A 7,225-nucleotide genomic window follows, 5' to 3' on the forward strand; every position below is an offset into this window, starting at 1 on the left:
GAGGCCTAACACTTTGATTAACATCTACACATCCTTGCAACAGTATTTTGGGCTGCAATCGACAAACCATTGGAAAGACCTTAACAAGACAATTTTTCTACACGGATTCTCCTTCAAAGGCGTTGGTCTTTAATTTTTATCCCTCAAATTGTTGGTCTTTAATGTTTTCTCTCGGCTTTCTAAAAATGGCGAAAATACGCGAGTTTATGTTCGAACCTCCCGATAAAAAAATGCAGTAAGACTTAGCTAAAGTACTATTTTTTTAACCTCATCGATTTTTACAAAAGTTAAGCCTTAACTTTTATTTTAAACGAAAGCTACTTTCGTGATTTTTATTTTTAGTACAGTAAAATTGAGCAGCTTTAGAATATTTTAAATGAAGGACGAGTAAAAACGACGATTTGAGGAATAAAATTAAAGACCATACCCGAATAAGGTTAATCGTGCAAATTGCCCAACAAGACGTACGTAGGCCGTAAGGTCCATGGATAAATTTGTACAGGCCCACGCATCGGAATTTCAGCACGTACTCATAATTTTTAAAAGGGACAGCACTTTAGCCCAAGTGGTGCAAAGTATGGTTATACGTTCTCGTTTGTTTTGCCAAACAGAGAATTTATTCCTCAACTTGCTGATGTCTAATATATATGGATTTTAGAAAGACTACATTAAATACTATAAAATCATATTTTATAATTATTGCTCTCTTCAGGAGGGTGAGGAGGAGCTTCAAAAATGGGGGCCTTTACCCGCAAATGTGGGACAAAATTTGTGATTGATTGCAACCCTTCGTCTATCAGAAGATCCGGGAAACAATGCCCTCAAAAAAATTTAAAAACGGGAATAAACCTCACTCAAAAAAAAAAGTTGAAGTCACTCAAAAATTAACAAGGATATTTTGGGTGGAAATTAATCTTAATAAAAAAATAAAAAAAGCGCTTTAAAAATAATTTTTTAAGGGAAGGCTTTTTTAAAATTTGTTTTGGGCACCCAAAAAAAATATCATACATTGACTTTAAAGCTAATTAAACAGCTAAAATATAGAAGAATAATAAAAGGGAAGGAAAACGGGTATAGAAGAATATTTTGTTTACGAATAAATTCAATTTCAATATTTCTAAAATTTTTTAATTAAATAAGCCTGAAAGAATTTCCTTTAAACCTTCAATATCTGAGTAAAAAGGGGCAGATGAAAAACAAAAAGCCATTGTGTTTCCCCTTAAATGCATGATAAAGGGGCTACTTTATGATGATGATGGAGCGAGTTGAAGAATTAGATGATGATCGACCATTCAACGGTTCCTTGGCAGGACTTTTCAAAAACTCTTCTTTCTTATTTCTTTCTTCTCCTCCTTGCCCACTGACTCACCCCTATAAGAAAAAATTGGGAAATTGTGAATGTTGTAAGTTCAAACCAACTCTATTAGCTCCCCGTAATTTTTGGTAAAATTTAAGCAAATAATAGTTTTAACCCAACTTTTTTATTGTTTTTAAATTTTCAATTTTTTGGACATTCTTCTTTTTTAAAAATGTTCAAAAAATTTAAAAATATTCTTAAATTTAAAAGGCAAAACAAAAAGTTTTCCAAAACCCGGGAGTCCTTTTTTAATTGAGATAGTAGAAGATGTTTAGGATTTGGAACCCAAATTTTGAATAAATTAAATGGACAATGCTAGTTGCTACCATTTTTATTAGCAATGTTGAAGTTCTATCACAATTCACAAGGTCCCACGTATTCAAAACGAGCAAGCAGTAATTAAAAATTTTTAGCCATTGATTGAACTTGTCTATATACTTCCCTTTTTGTCTTTCCCAATCCAATACTCGATGGAATGATGAATATGTTTTACATTTTTTGAAAATGAACGAAAGGGGGAAAAATAAAAGTATATCCATCATTGTAATCTTTTTGAAAACGAAAATTTACACCCATTCTCTTTTGTATAGCAATGAATTTCTTGCTTTTTTTTTAGCAAAAAAGAAAAAGAAAAAAGGCAGAAGAACAGACTAATTGTGAAAATCACTGCCCACCTTTGTTGATGATATGGAGCGCAGGGGGGGGACGTCCTTAAAAAACCCTTGTTAATTCCTGCATTACGCGATTATTAATGATAATTAACAGAGAAAAAAGATCAAGAAAAATTAAAAAAAATTCGTCTAAATTGATTAAAAAATTGCATCAATTCATATAGCAAAGGGGAATTAGTAATAACAAAAAAGGGGTATAACTTCAATTAAAAAGGGAAAAATTGTTATTATTTATCAAAAAAGCTATCAATTTTTAAATTAAACTTTTTTTTTTGTTTCTTTTTGAATTTTATCAATACCCCCCAAAATTGATTTCCCCCAAGCCTTTCGTGAAAAAACCCCTAAATTTAAAATGGGAAAATCCCCCATCCTCTTCATCAACAAACCTTTTTAAATTTCCCCTTTGATCATCATCTTTCATCCTCCTCCACTTCCTCTCCTTCATTTTCTTTAGTGGGCCCTTTTTTTCATCATTTTTTCCCTTCCTAAACAATTGTCCTTTTTTTGGGATCCTTTTTCATCCTCTTTTTTTTAACCCCCTGGGGTGACACAACTCAAATTATCATCACATTTTGGAGCAGAAATGGAAGGCCCATCAATAGGTTCAGGCATCAACAACAATGGTTTTTTTTTTAAAGGGGATAGATTTGGTTGATTGCCTCCTTCAGGGGGAAAATTGGGAAGGATAGATCTGTTGGGTGTGGCACCCTTGGCTCTATCTTGGAAAGCCAAACCCACAAGGATTCTGTAAAGGGCATTTAAATTTCCCTTTCCCAAAAAAGGAATTGGAAAGACAGCCTAAACTAATAAAAAAAAGGAGAATATATCTAAAAAAGGGTAAAGCAAAATTTAAATTATCCCTCCGTTGAATACCCAACCAACATTTATAACATGTTAAATTTTTCACGTTTGTCTTTATCAATAGAAAAACACTTAATAAGTATATAGTTAAATTAAGTTAGCTAGGATAAGTTATATTAGAACTCTTAAGGATAAGTTTATTAGACACTCTTATAATATACATTTATAGATACACCCCCCATATTATGCAAAAAGATAATGACAATTCAAATATACCTCAAATATATTTAATAAACATTTAAACTCCTATCTATAAAAAATCTATATAAATATTAGCGAGTAATATTTTCACTATCCATCTTCCATCTCCCCAAGATGTGGATTAGCTGGGTTCCATGACCATTACTATGGAGGTCCGATTTGGGTTACGGGCCTTCTTAGACGGGTTTAGTCAGGCAGGTCGGGTGATCCCCCCAAGTATACAATGATAGAGGACCTGATACACATAAAACCGGTAAAAATTTATTTATAGCCAGTGCAAAAGCCGATAAATGTTTTGCTAATGATCTATATTTTCACGTTGATTGTCGATTCTTAAAATTAATTGTTTAGTAAAATGAAAGCATCTGATATGGAAAAATATTTATCTATCCAATAGGTAGAGATATTTATTAAAAGTATTTTTTTTTAAAAAAAAAACATCCCGTAATAAGTCGGGTCAATTGTCAAAAAAAGATGCGTTTTTATTCAAATTCGAAATTAATTATTTCTCCCCCTTTAAAAACATAAATACCATGAGAAAATGGCCCGAAAAAATTGGTTTTTTCCCGGTTTGGGTTTTTTTTAAAAAAAATTTTTGGGGTTTGGTTTTGATTTTAGGCCCCGGTTCTTCGGTTTAACAAAAAATTTCATGTTTGCGGTTTTGTGTATGGTGTATGCTAATATCCAATTAAACATATTAATGTCAAGTTTTTTTTGAATTATACAAAGGGGTTTAAAAACTTCAAACTATTTAAATTAATTTTTTATATTAGTACTTTTGTTTTTGTTTTAAAAATTGTGGCCATCAGTTAAGAAGTGAAGTATTTTCACACGTGAAAATTTATTTGGGATTCAAATTTAAATTTAATCTTGGAAATGTAAATGATAAAATTATAGAGTAGTTCTGATATTAACATAATATTAGTAGCATTCTGATTTAGAATGGAGAAAAATAGCTGCATTTGTAACTTTTTGGGGCCAATTTTTAAAGAAAAACACAAAATAGCCTAGTTTGAATTAAAAAAAATCCTTTTATATATAAAAAAAAGACCCTTTCGGGCCATACCAAAAAAACCAATTAGAAAAACGAAAGGGGGCCCGGGATTTGCACATTTTCCCTTTTAAACCAAAAAAAAAGGCAAAATGACGGGGAAAAACAACCGAAAAGCCCTTTAAACCGAATAAAATTGACCCTTTCCCCGAAAAAGAAGCTTTGCGGCTTTGCAATTTTTCATTTCTTAGGAATTTTCACCTTTCATGAGTATTTCTAAAAGCAAGTATTTTTTTGGGGACCTAAATTTTGCCTATAACTGCTAATAGTAAAAGGAAAAAGGTGAAAGGGAAAATGAAACTTTTCACACCAAGAAACCTAAAAAACCCGGTGATAAGAGGGTATATTCTTTGCTTCTTTTTCCCCAACCTCTACTTTCTATCTTTACAAAATTAAATTACAGACTTTTGATACCAAAAGTTTTTTTTATCCGTAAGCAAATTGGAAAAAATTGTGCTATTTAGCCAAAACAACTTTTTTCCCAGAGCCCGTTTGGGTTTTTAAGTTTTTTAAAGGTTATAAGTTATTTTTAACTTTTATGTTTGCAAAAATAAAAAAACTTAAATTGTTAAAAAAATCAAAATAAAAAAAAGTTGCTTTTTTTTTTTGCCAAAAGAAATTTTTGTTTGACCAATAACTTTCCTTTTTCCCTTATATTTTTTTTTTTTAATATTAACCCCCCTTTAAAACCCTTTTTTGCTTTTTAAAACGTGCTTTTTTTTATAAAATACTTTTGGACTTAAAAGTATTTAAGCACTTATGCTTAAAAGTCACTTTTTTTAATCAAACTTTAGTGATACATATTTGGGGCAATTTCTTTTTATACACTAACAATATATACGGGCGGGCTTATTTTCATGCATATAAATATTTCCAAAAAAATAAGTTTTTTTTAAAACCAATTTTTTAATCTCTATTTTCATTTCACCTATAAAAAACAATCAACTTTATAAAGCCTTTTTAAAATTACCCTCCCATTAAAACTAATTTTTTTAGTATAATAATTAACCATCTTTATAAAATTAAATATCTATGATTACCAATAATAAGTGTAGAAATTTTGACCAAATATTTGATCCTTTAATACACTATTTATGACAAAAAAATATCATATGAATATATGCATTTTCATCATTAAAAGATTTTCCTTCGTAATAAAAAATGTGATTAAACTTAGAATTTAGCAATTAAAGATGAAAAATTAGATTTTAGGCATCTTTTTTGCCTATAACAAAAAAAAATTAATTTTTTTAAAGGGGAAATGTTTTCAAGGGAAATTTTTTTCCGCCCCTATAAAACCCAAATTTTTAATTTTTTTAAATAAAGAATAATTATTCTTTAAAAAGGGAAAAATTTGGAAAAATTTAAAAAAAGGGAAAAAAAAAACCCCCAAAAAAATTTTTAATTAAAAAAAAAAAAAGCGGAAAAGAAATTTATTTTTTAAATTTTTTAGATTGAGAAAAAAAAAATTAAAAAAAAAAAAAATGGGATTAAAAAAAAAAATTTTAAAATTTAAAGTTTTTTTCCTTTTAAAAAATTTTGGTTTTCAGCTTTTAAATTTTCTTATCCCCGGGAAAAAGGAAAACTTTTTTTTGAAAAAGGCCTTGCAAAGGCCACAAAAAAAGCCCAGGAAAGGGGGAATTTTTCCCTATTTAAGGGGGGCCCCCTTTTCATAAAAATCCCCAAAAAAAACCAAAAATGGCTTTGGTTTAAAAATTTATTTTGGATTTGCCTGTAACTTTGTGTAACTTTAAAGGAAAATTCTTCAAAATTTTTGGGGGTTTCTCTTTTCAAAAATTAAAAAATTACAAAGAAAAATGCCTTTTGCCCAAGCCCTTAAAAGAAAAAAGGGGGGAAAAGGCCACAAATTAAAAAATTAGAAAAGTTCTTCATATTTAGTTTTTCCATAAAATCATAAAACCAACGGGTTTTATTAAAGGATTGTTTTAAAATTTATAAATTTTTGATTTTATTTTTGTTTTTTTAAAGTTAGAAAAGAAAATCCAATTTTAAAAAACCCCACACCCAAAAAAAACAAAAAATTTAAAAAATTTGAAAGGTTCCTTTCCGTATTTTTTCCTAATTCCCATTTTATTTTTTTTTTTAATTTTGAAAGATTTTCTCAGAAGACCCCAAAAATTTGGTTAAATTTTTTTTTGGGATTCCCCTTTTTTTTTTTAAAAAGGAAAGGAAAAATTTCCTTTTTGAAATGCTGGGGAAAAAAAGGATGGGTTAAAAGGAAGAACAAGACGATATTCACATGATCCAATCAGTTCTAAACATGACAAGGCTTTCCTCTGTAGAAAACCAGATCTTTTTCTCCCCAAAAATTATTGGGTTTTCCCTTTGGGCTGTAATTTTCTTGTCTATACCAGTAGGCTTCAGTAACCACTCATAGTTGCTCATTCGTTAGATTTCCGTTCCTGATTTGGTTCCTTTTGCTGAAAAAAAATCTATCTTGCTCCATATTCCCGCAATATCATCAAGCATACTCCCCACAATTAATCAACTCAAAAATTCCTTAAATTTTTCTTGATTCAATACATAATTGTAGTCCAATTGTAGTCGCGGATCCAACAATGTGATTTTGGTCTAATTTGGTTTGAAACTAGATTTCAATTGTGGGTTAGAATTTATATCTATAAAATAGTAAATAATTCAGAATTTACACAAACTAAATTCTAATTTCACTTCAATTTACAATATTCTTTTAAAATCACGGGCCCCCTTTTTAACAATAATTCTTGATGATATAACATGTGAAACAAGGACTTAGGAGTACTGTTAAATTACAAGAACTCACCCCTGCATTTTACAAAATGCATAACTTTACTAGTTAAAACAATTTAATTCTTAACTCTTTAAACAAGTACTGATTGTTTTCCCGGGGGGATAAAATTTTGTCCCAAAAAAAATTTTTAAGACTACAAAAAAAATAAACTAGTAGGAGTAGTAAGTAAATCTAGCTAGGTATCTAATAAATGACAAAGGGTTTTTTGAATACCTGGCAAATCCCCAAGGGTCGTGCCGGAAATATCGATTCAGGAATGATTAAAGCGGGCAAAGGACGGAAAATATTTGCGA

This window comes from Lycium ferocissimum, chromosome 4, assembly GCF_029784015.1.
Source record: "Lycium ferocissimum isolate CSIRO_LF1 chromosome 4, AGI_CSIRO_Lferr_CH_V1, whole genome shotgun sequence".
Taxonomy (NCBI): Eukaryota; Viridiplantae; Streptophyta; class Magnoliopsida; order Solanales; family Solanaceae; genus Lycium; species Lycium ferocissimum.